Raw genomic sequence first — 20,633 nt, forward strand, 5'->3', positions numbered from 1 at the left:
CACCGAAACAAAGCAGCGAATCAACTGCGATGCAGATGGGCGGCTATGAATTTTTTGCTGCTGCTTAGAGCTTTAATTACTCGTTCTTGATCCGTGGGACTACGACACGACACCGCCAAGGTTAAAATGCCCTGAACAGCTCTGAGCAGATGTGAACGAGTTGGCAGACGCGCAAATGAGGTCTGCCTCTAAGCATGATAACAAGTGACTAATACATTGCATATCGCTGAAAGAAAATTATTTTTCTCTAATTTGCATTAGCTTTTTTTTTTTTTTAACGCCGGCGACATTCCCTCCTCAGAGGCAGCAGCATAATCCTGAAAATATTGCTCCGTGACTTTAAAAGATTTGGAAGGAGGCAGCGATTGCCAGTGTTTTGGCTATGCAAGTGTTTTGGCTATGCAGGCTTGTTTATCTTTCCGCCTTTGCTCCAAGGCGAAACTAGTTTCACAAGCAGTATTCTTGCAGAAAAATGGCACATGTCATATAAAACACCGGTTTATAGGAATTGATGCTAAAATTGTTGAATGACTACTGGTGTACTTTTGCCACTAATAGCACAGCGTAATCCATAAAGGACCAAGGGGACAGTCAAGGCCAAAAAGAGGAAAAAAATAGATTGACTGGAGAGAAATAGATAAAGACAACCCATAGACCAAAATTACTAACACGGGGGGTGGGGGAGGAAATAAACATCTCCCCTTACCACCTGCTTTCCACCCCAGGGCCACGTCGTCAAAAAGACAATAGTATGTGGAGGTCACTTACTATATAAAACACAGCGATTCTCGTAGGTAGCGAAATTATGTCAGGTACAAATATAGGCCGGAACCCAGTTCTCCAAGTTCCCTTGACTTTCCAGAGGCTCTTCTGAAAGGGCCAGGAGATCACTCTGGATACCGGAGCAAACTTCAAGAACAGACCGCATTTTATATCCTACGCTCAGATGGCAAACCGAGGGGCTTAGATGCAGAGGCTTTGAGCAGAAAATAGCCGCTCCGGCAATTTATGCACGAGGAGTTTTACACTGAAGACCTACTCCAGGGGTCCCTGCGCGTCCAGGTTATGGGGGGTCGCATGCTGCCATCTCAAGCGATAACAACTTCACCTCTGCCAACACGTGTTTGGGAAGGAGACGGGCTGCCAGCCCCCGCACCGCCCTACGCCCGAGGCCAGCAGCGGCTCGGAGCGGGGCTGCCCCCTCCTCCCACGGGGCTGCCGGGACGCCTCTCCCGCTGCTCCCGCGAAGTCACCAGGGCCGGCGCAAACCTGCCGCCGGGGGGAATTTCCCAGCGCCGGGGCCGGGCACGAAGCCGGCCGCTCCTCCCGCTGCCTCTCTGCGCTGGTAAATCAAGCGGCGGAGGAAAGGGGGGTCGGGGGAGGTGGGGGGGGACGCTTCTCCCCGCCCAGTGGCGTTTGCTTAAGCGACTCCCCGGCGGGCGGCCGGGGGACGATGCTGGGCGCCCCTCCGCCGCCCGGGATGCTCCGCAGAGCCCCGCGGCCGTCCCGCCGGGCCCCGCAGCGCCGGGCGGTGCCTCCGGGAGCGGCGGAGCGGCCCCGGGGCCGCTCCGGCCGCAGCGAGAGCTTTTGTGTGCGAGTGCCGGCGAGGCGCGGGCTTTTCGCGCTCCAACAGCTGTCATATTATTTGCACTGGCTGTAAACAGCCTTCGCCTTCCCCCCCCACACCCCGCCTTGCCACAGAGTTAAACCCAGACTAACAATCCCCAGTTAGAGATCAAACCAACAACAGCAGCATTGTGTCTGCCTTCATTGCTTTACCATCAACTACTGCAGCTGGTTTACTCGAAACAAGGAACACCCTCTACCCACCTCCCCCGCCCAGGGGCCAGAAACGTGCTTGTTCCCGGCGGTTGGCCAGGCGGAGCCGCGCTGCTCCGGGGGGATTCTGCGGGCCGGGGCTGGGGGGTGCTGCTCCGCCAACGCGATGCCGGCGGGGTCCCGAGCGCCGCGGGGCTACTCCCCACAACGGAGAGGGGTTTCCAGTCAGCACTCACGCCCGACGAAACGCCTTCCGTCAGAAGTTGAGCTCCGCTCTCGGTCTGGCTTTTGGGAAGGGCGAGGGGGAACCCCGCCGTGTAGCGGGGAAAGCCGCGCCTGCAGCTGCGCGGCGCCCCGCGGCACACGGCGAGCTCGCCCCCGCGGCGCGTCCCCGAGCAGCCCTTCCCCGGGAAAGTCGGGTTATTCACAGTCCCTGCCCGGCCGCCTCGCCCCGGGCCGCCGGTCCGACCTGCTGGGGCAGCGAACCTACAGCCGAGGGGCCCCTCCGCCGCCCCTGCCCTGGGCGGTGACCCCGCAACCCGCGGCGGCCCCGGCCCCTCCGCGCAGCCGGTCGGCTGAGAGGCACTTCCACCTTCCTCCCTTTCCATCGTAAGGCAAGGAAAAAAAGATGCCAATAACCTAAAGCGCGACTCCAGCTTCGCTCACCATACAACCACCTGGCAGCAAAGGAGCGCACTGCACACTCTCAGTGGGCCTTCTGTTGGGCACAGCTGGAATTTGAGTGTAAGTCCTCGTACCTCCTTCCCTGCCCTTACTTGTTTTTACATCAGCAGCAAAGCTAGAGGAGAGGTGGAATTTACTTTACAGAAGCAAGGGAAAAATAAATCTGTTCGAGGAAACATTTCTGTGCCCAGTCTGACTTCTGGCATTACCCAAATTATGTGTCTCTTAAGGGAAATCCAAGACACAGCAACTTCCTCTGAAATTTGTGTCCCACACAAACTCTTGAAGAGGCTATAGGAGATGGAGTAACACTTTCTAGGTACCTATATGCAGTTTGAGAGCTGGTACCAGAAAGGAAAAATAGCTGATTTTATTGGAAGCACGTCTCCATCTGGGCCTGACTCCTGCCAAAGGGCAGCACTCCCTAGGCAGGTGAGGTGCTTCACACCAACGTGATAAGTCTCCAATCGACTTCTGAATCTGATTCACTGACCAAAGATGCCAGTGTGTACTCGCAGGTCAGTATCATCGACTCTTCATTGCCTATATGTAGCTAGAAATCTGCTGGCCTGGTAAAAACCACTGCTAACAGAACAATGTCAGCAAAGGCTGCAACAGTCTTGTGAGAGACGGGCAATTCGTGCCTACTGAGGCTCTTTCAGCACAAAGGCTTTTAGAGGAAGAAGAGAGAGAAGGGGAAAAAAAAGGAGGGAGGGCTCTCGTGTTTCAGGGCTGCTGTCCCCTGGGAACCAAGAACCAAGTGTAGCTTCAATCAAATGCTGACTTCTCCTCCGGGAGCTCAGTAGGAAACCTGATCTCACTAGCTCATGCCTGCCTCCATGCATATAGGCTGGGTTTTCTTTCATACCAGCAATTTGTATAAAGAGGGGAGCCAATACAGTTTATTGCAAACGAGATCTTGCAGTAATGGATCTAGAGAGATATTTCTGTAGCTAAAATAAGACAACCTTCAGCCACCTGCTCAGGGCAGGCCGCACCACAGCCGCCTCCAGTTCCACACGCATGGCTCCGCTGTGGGCGCCCCTGGCACTGCACAGCACAGCCTCCCACGCATCTCCTCGAGCCCTGCATCCTCCCCAGCTGGCAGCGGCCGCCCTGGGTTGGGTTTTTTGTGCAATGCCAGGTTACACTTCCATTAAAACGTTTACCCTGGGAAATCACTTCCTGCTTGCAAGTATTGTTCCGGCTTCCCCTGCTGCTCCCAACTTTAGCCAGAGCTATTTCTCTCCTCACCCAGTGCGGTGTGGAGACCCCACGGTCTCCATCCCTGCTTGTTGGCCCTGGGCTGCCCTGGCACGGCAAAGCACAGCATGGCACAGCAGAGGAGGTCTGCGGGGAAAGGCAGGCCAGTCCTCCAGGCGGAGCTCCGCATAACTTCACACCGGGCTGCTTAATTCTGCACGGGGCTTTGCTAATCCACTTTGTGCTTGACTACTGAAACACACTGCACGGGGAGCACGACCAGGCCAGAGCAAGGTGAGCCTGGGGGACCAAAGACTGTGGGAAGGACTTTCCCCAACACCCAGGTCAGCCTCCTACTGCTGTGGGCAAGCCGAAGAGGCTTAAAGCACAACACAGCACACCGGGGCGTGGGAGCAAAGGGGATTGCCTGGGGATCAGAGATCCCTGTAGGATCTCTCCATAGCTGGGAGCTTTCACACAGAGAAAGTTTGGCTCAGGGAGAGAATTTACACTTAGAGGAGCTCAGCCCATCCCCTCCCATGCCATTAACAATTTCTCTGCTAATTTCAAGGAGAGCTGAGAATATGCCCCTACAGCTTTGATTTCACTTCTCTGCCCCTACCTGTCATCATAGGCAAATGCCATACTCAAGCCCTAAGTAAACAAGCCCCTCGAAGCTCTCTCATCCCCCTCCAGGAGACTCCCAGCTACAATGCCACCCCACTCCCAGGGAACGCAGGGGAAACACAGCAGTGGGTGAGGGACAGGCAGCCCCACAGCACCTGGTCCACACAAGCACAGGGACACTCGTTGGGCTGTCCCAAGCATGGAGTCTGCTCTCTGTGCAAGTACAGGTGTATTTCTCTCTTCTATCAACTGTGCCAAGTACTGGCTACTCCAAAACTCCCATGAAGTTGGAATTCTGACTTTTATAACAGAGGATACGGGCCCAAATGTTTTGTAATATGCAAATACTGAAAGACATACAAAACGTCCAGTTGAGGTATTCCCAAGCCTTAAATGAGCACTTGAGGTAAGAGCAAGAGCTACTCCAGCTGAAAACTAAAAGCAAAATACACTCTGAGAAAGAACAGGCTGACTGGCAGACTGCAACCCACTGTGGGCCGTCTAGAGGTGTGTGGGGAATGACCCTGCCACAGCACTGTGCCAGTGAAGCTCCTGGATGTGGGAGATTGCTCCGAGGGCAGCAGGAGCCATGGAAAGGAGAGCATGTTTGCTGGGAGCACTCTCATCTCTCCTGGCCAGGGAGCAGGCAGCGGAAGCACAATGCCAGGCTTTCCCAGTGTGGGCTTGGCCGCGCAGCGTGGCCCCAAACCTCCCCCTTTCCCCTGTGCTCTACTGAACACACTCGGCTCTTTATACGAGCCGTTCCCAGTGTGGCTGGTGGATTCTGCACTTTCCACTTTAATTGTCTTATCCAAATAAAGCTTTGTTTTCCTTAGCACGACAATCCCAACATTCAGGCCGAGATTTTCATTGGACAGAGGAGATATTTTATTCTCCGATTGTTTAGGGAGTCAGGGCTTACAAGGAACAGCCCTGGCTTGTGTGCCTCCGCTCACAATGGGGTCTTTGCAGCCCCAGTCTTCGTCATGCAGATTCATTTTCCGGAGAGATCGGGATGAGAATCATGTTTCTCTCAATTTCATAGCTTTCCAAGTCTACCCTAGACTTTAACAAGTCTTTGAGTTTGCACCTAGACAATAAATTTAGTTTAATTTAGCTTCCGGTCTTTAATTTTAGCAGGTCTTCTTTTTGCATGCAAATCAATATGGCAATTACCATCTAAAAGCTCGCCCAGCCCTAGGTCAATGTAAATTGATCATTGTCCGCCTTCTACAAAATAACACGGGAGTCTGTGGTGCATAATGAGATTATACTGAAAACTGTCTTTCAGATCACAAATTATATTTCATGCTGTCAGGATCTTCTCCAAGCGGACTTCCTTGCACGTCTAATCACACAGCACCAAATCTGTCAGCTCATGAGGTAGGTTTGGGGTGCAAAGAGCAAAGGGAGAGTCCCAAATAATTCAGAAAATAGTTTCAGAAAACAGGCAGGCAGGTACAGAGGCGTGCTCTCACTCGCTAACTTTTCCAACGGTGGAAGAGATGAGAGGAAAAAAAATCCCCACTCAGCCAAGAACTGTTGTCCAGCAAATATGAAAAAATTAATTCCCTGCTGGAAACCAGCAGAACTTTCCTAAAGCCACATTAGCAAGGAGTTCTTGGCCTCCTTTCCATCCCCACCTCGTCTGCTCAGCCATTCAAAGGAGCTTTGGCAGCCTGCTCCAGAGAAACCCCCACGAAAGACACACTCCCCTGGCAGAGACGTCCCTGCCCGCCGCAGCCTGGGGACCTGAGCGGGTCGGGTTGGAGGGAAAGGTCGCTCCGGAGCAGCGGTTGCTGTAAGCCGGTTCCCTGAAAGGCCAGAGGATTAACGGGATCTGCTCACGGCCAGGGGAACTCCCCCTGCCTGCAGCCCGGGCCTCTGCGCTGCCTCCGGCACACACACGCGATGCAGCCAGCGAGCACTGCTCAGCAGAGCTAAAAGGGGTGAGCCCAGCTCTCCACATCACCACTCAGGTTATTGCGACACCAAGAAAGAGGGGAGCAGGCCCGCTCTGACCATCAATTATTTCTAAAGCAACACCAGCCTAAGGAGAAGTATTAAACTCGGCTTCATGCTGCTCTTTCTAAGCCCGCGCAAAAACGTGATCTATTGTGGTGTGTGAATCACACATCACCTGTGCAACCCAACTATGCTGCAGGGTCCCAGCAAGAGCCCAGACCTCTGTCAAGACATGCAGAAATCAGAGATCACCTGTCCTCCATACCAATCATCGATATACTCCAAGCCATATTTACTCCGAGGGCAACGTGGCTGCTACAGCTATGACCTGAACTGGAGCAGGCCTTTTGCCCGTCTTTGCAGGGGCCACTCATCGGTCAAAGTTGAGAGACCTTGTAAACGACAGCCACAGATTGCCAGGACTACTTTGGTATGTGCAGCACTCATTATTTTGGGCTGTGGTGGCCTGCGTCCATTTTCTCCACAAACGGAGACACAAAAGCATGTCAACAACTTTATGTGGTCTCACAGCTGCACAGATCCAGAAAGTTTGCTTGCACAGACTGTACAGGAGCCCCTGAAGCTTAATTGCTGTTAGGGGACCTTGGCTGCTTCATCAATTTTTAAAAAAGTGAATTATCATGGAGTGGAGGAAGAGGAGGGAAAAGGGATGACAATTTGAACTGCCTGAGAAGCTGCAGCTCTTGGCACATCCTGGTAAAGGCAGATACAGCGTGTGACACGGAGCCTAGATTGTCCACCAGCACAGGAATAAAGCCAAGGCACCAGTATTGTTTCAAGACCCAGTCCATATTTGGGCATTCAGCTCACACATCCTAAGTATTGCTCTAAATATTAGAGACATTCGCCAATGTGTGGTTCATAATGCGCTCAAATGGGAGAAGTCATTTCTGTTCACTCTCAGATTACTGCCTTGGTCTTGATGGTGGGGGTTTTTTTGGGGGGGTGGGGGAGAAGGGAGGGAAACCCTGCTGAGTCTGTTTGCACTGGTCTCTATTAGATATGCAACAAATCTGCCATTTCCGGCATTGCTTCTATCTAATTAGAGATGTATTTAGATGTGACGTGTAAATAAGCGCTGAGCTGCCTGCTGCCCTGGCTGCGCGGACTGCTCGGGAGCATTTCCAATAAGGCTGTAGCGCCCGGAACCAGGGCTCAGACAAAGAGGGATGGGAATGGTCTGCGCTGCAGGCGAATCCAACAAAACCAGCTTTTATCTATCGCTCTAAAGCCTTAACTGCTTTTAATCTGTACCGCCCAGGCTTGCACGCCAGGATCGCATCTCATCCACCGAGGACGTCTCAAGCACAAAAGGAAGCACACACATGCACGCAGGAGCTGCAAATAACCCCCAACCCACCCGGAGCCTCAATGCAGCCCTGCTCTCCACCTGCCCTTATACTCCACGAGGTATGTGTGCTCCTGTGGGCTTCCAAACACCCCGAGGCAGGTACGCCCGCTCCTGCCTGCACAGACAACGAGCCGAGGGCTGCCCCACGCTGTGAGCACACACACGGCCCCGTGGGGCAGAGGACGCCGAGCTGCCGGGGGACAAGTTGACGGGACCTGAAGGTGGCCACGGAAACTCCCTCCCCGAGTGGGGCCAGGAACATCCATCGCGGGGTTTCCACTGCAGCCCGCAGGAAGGGGGGGGGGGGGCACGGCGGGCCCACGGAAGGCGGAGAGCCCCAGGGACGCCCCGATGGTGGGCCCCGATGCCCCCGAGCCCGAGGGGCTGCAGCAGTTGCCCCGGCCCTGCGGCGGCCCGACCCCAGCTCCAAACGCTCCTCGGAGTTTCCAGAGAGAGGAAACTCCTGGGAACAAAATCATCTGGCGCTTGCCTCATGAACTCTTTTCCTGTTGTGGGAAACATCTCTTATAAAGCCATTAGATGGACCGGGCAGCGCTGCCTCGTCCCCACCCCCGGCTCCGACAGCATCCCTGCGATCGCTGCTGCTATCGCAGCTTTCCAGTCCGGAGCAGCCAGCCCCGATCTTCTCTCGGCCTTAAGGGTTAACAACAATCTCCACCAAAAAAAAAAAAAAAAAAAAAAAGAAAGAAAGAAAGGAAAGAAAAGAGGGGGGGGGAAAAAAGAAAAAAAAAAAAAAAAAAAGAAAAAATATCGCTGTGACCTTTTCCTCTCCGTCTCCCCCACTCTCCCTTTCAGGCTCTGGTTCTTGAGCTCGCAGGGAGCCTGAGCGGCTGTCTAGACCGATCTATCACAGACGGACAAACAATACCAGGAGAAGCCCCTGCCCGGTCCCTCAGCCTCCGCCACTCACCTTAGAAATGGCGAAGAACAGAAAAGTGACCGCGATACAATCCTCCCCGGTATATTTATAGCCTTCCACACAGCCCACCTTCATGCCTGACAAATGAGATTTTGTCTGCTCTCTGAGCGTACGCTCCAATAAACACACACACTTTTTTTTTTTTTTTTTTTGGTGCCTGTTTGTTTTTGGTAACATTCGGGGCTCGTCCCGCCGACCTCAGGGTGGGCAACGGCCCACCACGCCCGTGAGGGGCGGCAGGTTTGACAGTCGGGGAGGGAGGGGCTCGGGGGGGAGCAGTGGGGGTCCCGGTCACTCGTCCGTACGTAACCTCCCAACCTGGAAACTTCAATGGCCGTATTCATCACGCCCTTTCGCACCCAGCCCCCCTCACCCGAAGTGCTCCCTGGTCCCTGCCAGCCCTCCAGGTTGCGTATTAAAGAGGTATACGGGGCGAGGAGCCGGAGGTCCAACGCTGCAAAAGGCTAGGGAATAACTAATGAGCTGTGCAGCCCATTGATCCGGTGCATACTTCCTAATTAACTCTGAGTCACCTATTTGTGACAGCAATTCAAAGAACCGCACCAGGGATAAACTGTAACCCCGGCGCGCGAAGGCAACCCGGCGGGGGGGGGGCGGAGAGAGGGAAGAGGCGGCGGAGGGTGGGGGGCTGGGGGAGGAATTTGCTCCTAATCCTCCTAAAAGCAATTAGAGTGAGCGCTGCGCTGGCTACCTCTCGGGAAGAAGAAAAAAAAAAAAAAAAAGGAAAAAAAAACCCACCCAGCGGCTCCGACAGCAGAACCGAAAGGAAATGAATCGGTGTGTCGCAAGGGCGACAGCACCGGGCTCCAGACAGACAGGCATGCACCAGCGTCTCGGGGACGAAAGTCGGCGAGAGAGGCGGCTAGAGGAAGGGGAACGCCGGGCTCGGTTGGGCAGCGGCCCGCACGGAGCTGCGGGAGGAGCGGCAACCCGGGAGCGGCAGAGTCACCGGCGGGGGATGCGGACGCTGCCCGGGGGACCGAGACCAGCACCGCCCGCCCGCTCTCGCCCCCAGCTTTGTTCCCAAGCGGCTCTGGCGGGGCATTGCTCTTCCTGGCCGCCCCCCGCGGTAGGGCCACGGGGAGGGGGCGGGAAAAAAAAGTTAATAGAAACCTTTGGAAAATCCAGGCTTGGCTACATGGTGCGGGTTGGGCTCCCCCCGCCCTCCACCCACCCCCCCCCCCTTTTAATACAAACACGAATACAAAAGCTGCGGGCTCCAAAGAGCAGATGAAAGCAATGAACAGAGTTTCTGGAAAAGATTCATTAGTGGGAATTAATGCCGCGAGGAGCTCCGAGGCGATACCATTAAAGCCAGTTCCCATACTTTGTCAGTTTTGCACCGCTCACTATGGTGGGGGCTTTTTTTTTTTCTTGTCGGGGTAGATGGGGGAGGTTCTTTTCGCCTCCCCCTCGCCCCCTCTACGATCAACAAACCCGGGATCCGACAGACATCGCGGAAACGAGAGGGGGAGGAAGGAGGAGGGGAAAAAAAGAAAAAAACAACCACCCAACACACACACACATCGAGAAAGAGGAACGTGAACGTTCCGCAGCCCTCGCCCCCGGACTCGCTCCGCGAACATCAAATGCATGCCTCATATGCTGCGCAGAGCCGCCCCACTTGGCCCCGGTTTCACAAAGCAGCCTCCGCTGCCTCCCCGCCTGGCCGTCCCCCTCCGACCGGCCCTTTGATGGCAAGCCCCGAACCTCCTCTGGTTCGCTCTCCCAACTCCAAACTACATTTTCGGGCTGACTAAACTTCCGTGTCACGCCGGACCTCACGCCAGCAGAGCTCCGCGTACGGGAAAACCCCGGGCCGCCCTACCCCACGTGCGCCGCGGCGCCCGCCCCGCCGGGGCGGAGGGACAGGGGGGAGCAGCGCCCCGGGCTCTCCCGGCGAGGGGAACGACAGCCGGCAGCGGGTTCTCCCCGCCGCTCACCTGCCCGGCGCCGCGGGACCGCGCTCTGCTCCCGGTGGGGAGCGCGGAACCCAGCCCTCCCGGCGCGGGGGCCGTCCCCGCTCCGCGAGTCGGCAGCGCCGCTCCTCGCTCGCCCCGTCCCACGGGAGCCCCCCGCTCCGGCGCCTTCCCAATCACAAAAGTGCGAGACAGCGAGAACACCGCCACCACTCCCCACACGGACGCACCGGAGCCAACAACGCGACCGGGGTGCTTCCCCCTCCGCCTCCGCTGCCCCAAACAGGCATCTTTACCAGCAACTGCCTCCAAACTTCCCCTGCGCCGCCGCAGCCCCGGAGGCGCACCGGCAGACCCCTCTGACCCCGCCGCTCCCGCCCGAGCCCCACTGCCCCGCGCCGTAACTTTCTGCGGCGCCGCCGCCGCCGCTCTGCCTTCCCTTCCCCGCGGCGGGTCGGGGGGAGCCCCGCGACCGCCCCGTCACCGCGGGACGCGGCGGCGGCTATTCCGTACGGGAGCTGTTCGCGGAGCGGAGCACAGACCTTCCTTCCGCGCCGCGGGTCCCCGCACCGTCGCCTGGCCCTGCTGCTCTCTCCCTGGAAGGAGTGGGAGGAAGAGGAGAGAAAAGTTTCACGATCCCACTCTCCCTCTCTTGTGGGTGCGTGTTCCGCGGCTTGCCCCGGCGCGGGCGGGTCGGGGAAGGGGTGCGAAAAGAGCAGGGAGCTGCGGGGCGCCGGAGCGCGGCCGCCTTCTGCGCCGACGGGGCAGGTGCCCACGGGAAGGGCTTTGCTCCTCGGCTCGGCTGGGCTCAGCAGCGGGAGTGGGAGCGGCAGCCCGCGATGCTCATTCCGGCTGCCGGCTCTGGTTTGGCAGCGCCATGTTGCTGGCTTGCTCCGGGCGAAGTTCCTGCGCTGGCGAGCGCGGCTCTCCCCACATCTCGCCCGCGCCGCCGTCTCCCGTGCCCTGGCCGCCGCGGCTTTGTGTGTGTGTGGCTGGGGATTTAATTCTCCTCCTCCTCTTCTCCTCCTCTCTCTCTCTCTCTCTCTTTTTCTTCCTCTTCCCCCCCCCCTCCCCTCTTTAGTCCGCCGGGAAAGCCGCTCTTCCTCACCTTGCCGCTGGGAGACCGGGCTCCGTCTGCTGCACGCTGCGCTCCCCTCGCATCCCCCCTCCCTCTCTTCCTCCTCCTCCTCCTCCTCCTCCTCCTCCTCCTCTAGCCGCCGCCTCCCCTCCCTTCCCCTCCCCCCGGGCAGGCGCTGCACCGAGGGAGCCGCCGCCAGCAGCAGCGGCAGCAGCAGCGCCGCCACCGCTTTTTCCCTCAGCAAGTTTCCCCCTCCCCTGGCTGCGTTTCCCTGCCCAGGCAGGGATCGCCCGGCCGCCCTCCCGCTTCCCCCCCTCTTGCCCTAACTAATTGATTTGCCCCCCCTTGCCGCGCAGCCAGCCCCTCGCCTCGCCCGCTCCCCCCGGCTGGCACAGGTCGCTGCCAAGCTGCGGCGCCCCGGGGAGGACTCCGCGCTCCCGCGATCCCCGGCCGGCAGGAGGGGAAAGCCGCCCCCCCGCCCCGCCGATACTCCCCTCTCTCGCTACCCAGAAGGCCAGTGGAGAACCGCAATTACCATAAAGCTCCGCTCACTCCGCTCCTCCAAGCTGTCAAAACCCCGGCGGCGGCGGCGCTGCCAGACATCGCTGCGAGCCTCCGCGGCGGGTCGCGCCGCCCTGCCACCCCCTGCCACCCTGCTCGCCCCCGGCCCCTCCGCTGGGCGCCCCCGACCCTCCTGCCCCGCTCTCCCCCGCGCTCTCCGCAGCACCGCGGTGTTCGGAATCCCCCCCCGGCGGTGCAGCCCGCGCCCCTCAACCAGACCCGCCGGCTCCGGGTTCCCCCCGTCGCGCAAAGGCATCCCCGCTCCCCCAGGTCCTGCCGAGGGCTCGCAGCCGTCGCAACCCCCCTCAGGGGGTCACACTAACGCACGGACCCTTTCGTCCGCAGCCTCCCACACCCGTGGAGGGCTGTGTGTGTCGCCCCCCGACCCCGGGGCCCCTCTCTGGTCCCACCCGCCGCTCCCAGCTTCGCGTGGTACGCGGCTCGGCCGCGCTGATTTCCGCGCTTCCCCCCGGTCCTCGTCTCCGAGCTCCGAATCGGGATGGAAAAAAAGCCACTCGTTTGTCAACGTCTGCATTGCAGGGGGCGGGGGGGCCGAGGGGGACCTTATTAAAGCGCGTTTTCGCTTGATCCGGCTTTGGCAGCCCTTAACGCGCTTTTTACCGGGTGTGAGCGGTGTGGCAACCCGGGGTAGGGTGACGACTGAAGCGCCGTTTCCCTCCCTGGCATTTCTACGACTGCTTTAAGATTCCTGCCCGGAACGTGGAGCCCTTTAATCTCCGGGTTGGTAGTTATCGGCTGCATCTATTTACTTTGGCAAGGCAACTTTTGGCTCGGCGAGCTCGACTCGTAAATTTCACGTTCATAACGCCCATTCCCCGCCGATACTCCCAGGTTAAGTCCCGCAGAGCCCGCGGCGCGGAGGCTCCCGGGGCAGCCCCGGCCTCAGGGCCAGGCGGGCTCTCGGTCCCACTGCTCCTCCGCACCTCCCGGCGCCTTCCCGGGGAAGCGGGAGTTCTGCCACCTCAGCGCCGCCGGCGCCGCATCGAGCCCTTCTCGCCGCCGCTCGGTGTGGGAGCGACTGACAGCCAAACGCCAGGCGATTAACGCGGACAGTTCGCCCCGGGGGGGATTTTTAATCGCCTCGTTCAGGATCCTGCGGGAAAAGGCTGCGGTGACGCTACGAGCTGCGAAAGCTTCCCTCGCCGAGAGCACCGGAGCAGCAAGAAGGACGATGAGAATGCAGCGCGAGAGCAGGACGGCCGGGGCTGCCTGCCTGCTCTCCGCCACTGCTGCTTATCTCTGAAGATGGAAAAGTAACAGTTCTCCAAGGTTCTCCTTACGAAGCTTTCCCCCTCCCAAATACAAAAGTTTTTAATCGAGAATCTACACCACGTCTGGAAAGAAAACAAACGTGGTGGTCGGCCGATGCTCGGGAAGGGGACAAAAAGTGCAAGCACACACACACACACACATCCACCCGGGTCACGGCCAGAGGGTTGGCATTTCATGAAACTGCCATCACGGGCCTCAGAGTTTCGCTACGTCTCTCTTAAAAAACTCTTCCATCTTAAAGCAGAAGTGAAATATCCACCATCTGAAACTCGAAACTCCAGCGGCACCGCTCAGCTTCCTCACAGGGGAGCCCGGGGAACCGCCGAGTACGGCGACCAGGCTGCGGTCCCACCGTGCTGACCAACGGGGAACACGGCCCCGGGCAGCGGCTGGGGTTGGTCCTGGCGTGCCAGGCCACGCATCTGAAAAGGCTCCCACACATTTTTTTAATCTCCGATAACAAGCAGAAGGACACCTGGCCTATTACGCTGTAAAGCTATTTTTTATAAAGATGTTTTAGGGCTAGACATTAAAAGTTATTAGACTGAACGCACGTGAGTTACAGGCACACAGCTGGAGGGGAGGCCTCTGTTGGATTTTTTTTCCTTTTCCTAGGAAAACCTCATTAAAATTGCTTCTTTCCATAGGAAAGCAGAACTAGCGCGTTTCCTGGCGAGGTGGCCGCAGCCGCGGCTTCCCGGCTGCATTGATCTGGGCTTTGTCTCTCCCCGCAAGTCTGGATCCGCGGTGCCAGCGGCCCGCGCTTGCATCACAAAAGTCGCCCTCTTCCCTTCCCCCGAGCTGCGAACTACGGATCACATGTGTGTGTGCCTACAGCGTGGGGTTGGGATGGTTGGGTTTTTTTTTGGTTTTCACTAATGACTTAAAGTTATCTCGGGGAAAACTTGCTCCGCTTTTATTTTTAACCATAAACTTTCTTTCTTTGTGAACGCAGTTTCCTTCGTGGCGGGGAAGAACAGATCGGTGCTTGTTTGCCTCTGTGCCTTTTTTGTTCCCTGGGTCCCCGAGCTTTGCAGCGGGAGGCTGGCGGCTCCCGGCGAAGACATTGGGGCTTCAGTTCGCTCCTCTTGCGGCCTGCCCCAGCCCGGCTGCGAGGGTCCGGCGGGCACCGTCGAGCTAACCCCGGAAAATTCAGAGCATGCTCTTGCCTTGCGGATTACCGGGCGGTCTCCCCCCCTCCCACACGCCCCGGAGGGAGCTGACCCCCGGGTCAGGCCGCTGCACACTGCTCTCCCCGGGAGTGGAGGGGGGTTTCACGCTGCCGCTGCGGCCGCCAAGGAGCCCGGCGAAGGATGCGCTCGCAAAAACGGCTGCTCCGATAATGCTAAGTACTTAACCTCCTCGTAAAGACAAATCCATTGTTAATGGCAGAATGGGCTTCTCGCAGGAGGCTTCCAAGTGGGATGGCTTTATGCCGGCTCTCATTTACCTCCAGCGCCGCCTCTAATTGGAAGCTTCCCCATCCTCCTCGCGTCCCAGGCCCGCACAACTCAGAAAGTTGGGGGTTAAACCATATGAACGGCAAGGCATGGCCCCCTCCATGCCCCGCTCCCGTGCCCACCAAAAGGCAACCGGAGCACGCAGGTCCTCCAGTCACAGGAAATGACACCGAGGGGAGATGGGCTCTGCGAAGGTAAAATGAATTAATGCAAGCGAGGTGTTCAGACAGCCTGGTGATGAGTGCTAGGAAAGGCCTATAAATAACAGATCACTGTCCTAAGCTCTGAATTGCCCTGCTTGAGTGTGTCTTAAATCAGACCTTTATCATTGGTTATTGTAAGGCTGTTTTTAATGGAAGTGTAGAAATCTGAATAACAAAACAAGACAAGCCTCAATTGGCGTTATACAGGGTCTGCAGCGCTTTCAGACCTGACACGGCGTCAGCATATTGTTACATCGCCATGCAACTCCCCGTGCAAAGGGGTTTTGCATAGCAGAAGTACTATAATTTCACTTCGTAGTTCAGGGCTACTCCGTTGACAGGAGATCCATAATTTTCCCTCCGTCTCCCCAGAAGAGTCTGAGATGCGATCGGTTCACGGACTAAGCGCCACTACCTTCTTTTTACGAAGGCAAATTGATAAACCGTTCCTGTTGTGTTTGCTTCGCTCCACACCCCTTCCCTGTTCCACGAAACAGCAGAGATGCTCGCGGTCCCCGGGGCCCCGTTGGCCGCCCGGAGCAGACAGCCCGGGAGGGACAGGCGGACAAACACATGCACTATCGGCCTGCCCCCAGCCGGGGAGCTCGGCCTGCCGCCCGCTGTTAGGGAAGCGCTGGCTGGGCCCGGGCAGAGCTCGGTGCAGGGAGCGCAGCGCCGAGACCACCGGGCCCCAGTCTGGGGAACGGGGCGGCAGCCCCCCTGCAGAAGGAGGGCAGGCTGGCTGCGAGCTGCCCCCTCCACCTCTCCCCTTTGCATACCACGGCCATTTTGTCTGCTTGCGGCGCGCCCGTGTGTGTGTCCCCCGCCCTGTCCCCTCGGGCTGCTGCGGGCGCTGCCCCGGGCGCGGGGGCCGGGCCGGGCCGGCAGTGGGGCCGGCGGGGGCGGGCGGAGGTGAAAGGCGGGCGGCCGGCGGCCTCGGCCGCTCTTGCGAGCGGAGAGATGCAGCCGCTAGGCAAGGCCCTGCAGGGGAGGGGGCGTGCGCCGCACAAGTCTGGAGAGGAGTAAAAATAGCGCCGGCGAGGTTGTCGCTCTCCTCGCCTCCCCCGAGCCCGGCGGGGGACAGCGGGAGGCGCGGTGGGGCTCGGCGGGAGGGCGGCGTGGAGGGCGCAGGGGGAGAACAGGAGCCGGAGGCAGACAAAACCCCCGGCCCGGCCGGAGACCGACGCGGGCGAGGTTGAGCCTTCGCCTTTGAAGGCGATGCGCGGGAGCTGGAGGCTACAACCCCTTTTCCCGGTGGAGGTCCCTCAGCCCCGGGGGACGCGGGTTGCGGCCCGTCCCCATCCCTCGGCGGCCTGGGGAGGAGCGGCAGCGAGCGGCAGCTCGGCAGAGGCTCGGAAGCCACCATGCTCCCGAGTTTAAATGTAATACGGCGACCGGGGGAACCGCCATGGTTTGAAGGTGTGTTTGTGCAGACTACAGCTTGTATGTTAATAATTGGATACAGTCGATGAATCACCTCCGTCCTCCTTTTGGTTTTGTTTTTGTGTTGTGTTTTGTTTCGAAGGGGGTGGGGAGAGAGAGAAAGCGAGGAGACGATGCCGTGGCTCGGCGCTGAATACCAATTCCGCGCCGGGGTTCATAAACACTGGGGTTATTCACTCCGCCCCAGAGGTGACAGCGGAGGCCCCCGCCGCCCTCTGCGCCCGCAGCCCGCGGCACGGCCCCCGGGCTCGCCGGCGTGCCGAGCGGGATCTGCGCCCCGGCTGGAAGCCCGGCAGCGGCGGGTGGCTCGCCGGGGTGCATACATATGAAATGAGAGCCTGCAACATCAAAGCAGCAGCAGAGTGGGGGCAGGGAGGGGCTCTCGGTGTGTACACGTGTGTACCTTTTCAGAAAAAAGCCCCTAATTTTTCAAGTCGGAGGGCCCCCCGCCCCTTCACTCGCATGGCAGACACGCGGAGAGATTCTTTAGCCCTGTACTTAACACTTCACAGTGTTTTTAGCAATTAAGGCGAGAGGGGGGTGGGTATAAAGATAAGCCACTTTTTCGCCCTGCAAGTGTGAAAGATAAGATAACAGTAAGCTGGGGCAAAACGTCTGCTTACAACCTCCCCCCAGCGATTCTGATCGGTCACCTCTTATCGCAGAAAATGTTCATTTCGAAAGCAGCTTCAAAAAACCAAGGGAAAATAAAAGTATTTTCCGATCAGAAGTGCCATTTAAAACCCCGTCCTCACTTCATCTCCGTAAGTCGTCGTTCACCCCCCCCCCCGCCACCACAGTACCCAAACAAGGGCAGCAGCCGCTTCACAGCGCTCCTCTCGGAAGCCAAATCACGCAAGTAATCAGAGGACCGAAACCTGACAGGCGCCGAGATTAGCAGCTCCCCGCCGCTCCCCGGCCATGCCCGCTCGCCGTCCCCGTGGCAGGCAGGGGACGCGGCCCCTCGCTGCCCGTGGAGCGGGCAGGGAGCTGCGCTAAGGGAGAGCCCTGCGCCGGCCCCACACGCGGCGGCGGGTGAGGCAAAGCGAGAGCCAGGATGCCTTTTCCAGTTCGTTTAGCTGCAGCACCCCCGACGGCAACACTCCCCACCCCCCGGCCTGTCCCCAGCCAAGCTGCAGGATCTGCTGTGGGCGGCCACGCTCGGTATCGAGTGGGTTCTGCTCTTGAGCCTCTCGGCCACTTCCTACCCCTCGGCCGCCCCTGCACCCCGCTGCCCGGCAGGCGCAGGCAGAGGCCGGGTGCGGGCACGGCGCCCGAAGCACACGGCGGCGGCCCTGCCCTCCGCGGCACCGGGCAAGGCCCCGCCGCGCCCGCCCCGGGGCCCGCGGGCAGGATGCGGGCGCCGTCCTTCCTGGCCCGCGCCTGCCATGGCCGGGGCTACACGCTTCTTCCCCGTCCCCGGGGGCCTCCCCTCGGGCCCGGAGTTTCCCCCTCCCGTCCTTGAACCGTCGCCACCTGTGATAAAACCGAGATGTCGAGTAGAAAGACTTCCCGACACCTCCCCCGAGGGCAAAGCGCGGCAGCGCCGTGTCCTCGCTGCCATGGGAAATCTCCACACGGGCCTCCACGCGAGGCAGCAGAATGCGTGTGGCGTGGGTGTGTATGCGTCCCCTGTTCCCCCGGCAAAGACACATCGAGGGCACCGCACGGGAGATGTGATAGCAGCGACCCCGCGCTGCCCCGACGTGCTCAGGGCCGGAGCGGAGCCGGCGTGGCTCGGCCGGGGAGCCGAGACGGTGGGGGGGCTTCCCCTGGCTCGCCACATCCCCCGTCTCCTCCCGCCGCCCTTCTCAGAAACCCGTAGGTGCCGTGCTCTCGAACTGAGTGGGTCAGCAGCTGATGACAAGGGGAAAAAAAGAAGAGAGCGAGCGAGAGAAAAAAAAAAAAAAAAAAAACAACTCCCTCCCAAACCCTAGCCTGGCGCGATTACTCATCCCCAGAGTTCCCCTAAGTCAGAGAAACTTGGCGAAGTCCCAAGGCCGAGCCGTTAACACGGTCTGAGGCTCCCCGGGCACCTTCCGCCGCGGGGCCGGGGCCGAGGGGGCCGGGGGCCAGGACCAGCGGGGAGTGCGCGTCCCCATCCCCGGCGCTGTTCGCGCTCGAATTATTGTGCAGCGTTTTATCTTCACAGTCACATCGGCAGCTAACGAAGCTCGGCGGCTGCAGCCCACACGACTTTGGTTCTCTGCATTTATCCTTCAATAAAAGCCGATTCCTTTATTAGAAACAGGAGACGTGTCTCCTACCGCCCCTATCAAATCCCAACTGGCAAGGCGCAGCCGACACCTCCCCCTCAGCCTCCCCTGCCCGAGAGGGGCAGGCGGCACCACCCCATGGCCTACGTCCCCCCTCCCGCCGGACCCCCCACCGCGAGCATCCCGAGCTCCCCGTCTCCAGCCCCCCATGAACAGGGGCAGCCCTCGTCCCCTTCCACTGGGGCGGCCGACGCCCCCTCCCCGTGATCCCTCCCGGGCAGGAGCAACCGAGGGCAGCCGGCCCCTCCCGCCCCAAACAGCCCGCACCGGCACGGGTAGCCGCCACCCCTCCCCTTCCAAATCAATCGCCCCCACCAGGCGCACCCACACGACTTTCGTTCCCCTGCATTTATCGTTCAATAAAAGTCGTTTCCTTTATTAGAAACAGAGTAGACGGTTCTCCCACCTCCCTCACCTCATGCCCCCTTCGCGGGAGCAGCCGGCGGCTCCCCCTTCCACGTCGCCCCCCGCCGAGCGCAGACCGCCCCACCTCCCCCCGCTCCCACCACCGCCGCCCCCTAAAAATAACAATAACAGTAATAATAATAATAACAGCCGCCGTCCCCAGCAGTCGCGGCGGTGAGCACCCCCCTCCACCGAGCCCAGCAACCCCCTCCCCTTCTCTCTCAAATCCCCCATCGCTAGGCGCAGCCAACAGCCCCCCCCCGCCCGCTTTTCCCCAGGCGCAGCCAACGACCCAGCAAATCCCCTCGCCAGGCTTGGCTCGGCCCCCGCCCGCCTCGCAGCCCCCCCCCGCCCCGGGCACCGAGCAGGTCTGCGCGGCGGATGCTTATGTGCGACTCCGATCGGAGCTGCCGCTCCACCGCTACCGGGCGGGGAAGGTTTCCCCGAGCGCCGCCGGGAGAGCCGGTGCTCGGAGGATGTCAGCCCGCCTTGCCGTGCTGTGCCGTGCCCCTCCTCCGCGGCGCGGAGCGCCCGCCGGAGATCTCCCCGCTGAGGAGGGGCCGGGAGGGAGCGCACTCTGTATCACATTAAATTAATCGCCCGGCTCCGGAGGAGGCAGGTGATTCTGCCAAACACAATGAGGGGTTTGAGCGCTGCGGAATAAAGCGCTGTTCATGGGGCCGTGGGCGGCGGTGCCCGGCTCCGCCGCCGGATCGCCAGCTCCCGGGAGATCCCGGCGCTGCTCCCCGCTGCCGGCCCCCAGTGCGGGGAGCTCCGGCTCGGCGCACCTCACCCTCGCCCTCGGGATGGATAAAGGGAGGGCGCGGGGGGGGTGGGAAGCGAGCAGCCGCCCTGGCAGCGGGGGAACAGCAGCCCCTGGGGACGGGAGACGGGAGGTCTGTTGCCAGCTTTCCCCCCCCCCCAGTCCCCGCCCTGCGTCCCCTCGGGGGCGGCCCTTTGGTATTGGGGGGGGGATGAGCATCAGCCTCCCGAGGGGAAGCAGGGGCCGAGCGACGGGGACCGCGCAGTTCGCCGTGCAGGACGGCGGGGAGCGCGGGGCCCCTGGGCGGCCTCCGGGCGGGCGGCGCTGCCCGGGTTCAGGCAGTGGCAGGCGTTGTTTTCCTCGGAGAGCGGAGGAGGAGGAAATCTCCGGGTTTTTAATGAGGGGGTGCAGAAGGGCTGAGCGCTGGGATTACACGGTGCTGAGACAGAGCTGCGGGCTGTGTGTGCGCGCAGGGCTGGTAGTCTCCGCCCGTCTGCCTGCTAATCGCACGTTTTCCGCTGTTAAAAAGAAACCGAGACACTGTGGCCGAACCTAGCGCTGTCTCTGTGACTGTGACATGAAAAGATGGCGCTCTCTCCCCTCCCCCAGCCTCCCTCTCGGTTTACACTTCCTCCCCAACA

General features: G+C 59.7%; 1 protein-coding gene across 8 annotated transcripts in view; it reads right to left on the reverse strand.

Annotated features, from left to right (window-relative positions):
• BCOR (BCL6 corepressor) overlaps nt 1-20,633 on the reverse strand; it is an 83,229-nt gene that overhangs the window by 47,974 nt on the left and 14,622 nt on the right. For 5 of the 8 annotated variants that reach the window (XM_039380200.1, XM_039380197.1, XM_039380199.1 and 2 more), the window contains exon 1: nt 11,053-11,487. The exons of 1 other annotated variant lie outside the window; for it this stretch is intronic. The gene's annotated coding sequence lies outside the window, so the exon portion shown is untranslated. Of the gene's footprint in view, nt 1-768; nt 1,471-11,052; nt 11,488-11,618; nt 11,651-20,633 lie in introns of those variants that run through there. 2 more of the 8 variants (XM_027741963.2, XM_039380195.1) reach the window with 2 other exon arrangements.

The sequence above is a fragment of the Pipra filicauda genome, unplaced genomic scaffold (assembly GCF_003945595.2).
Source record: "Pipra filicauda isolate LSUMZ 115617 unplaced genomic scaffold, ASM394559v2 scaffold18_size4552066_pilon, whole genome shotgun sequence".
NCBI lineage: Eukaryota > Metazoa > Chordata > Aves > Passeriformes > Pipridae > Pipra > Pipra filicauda.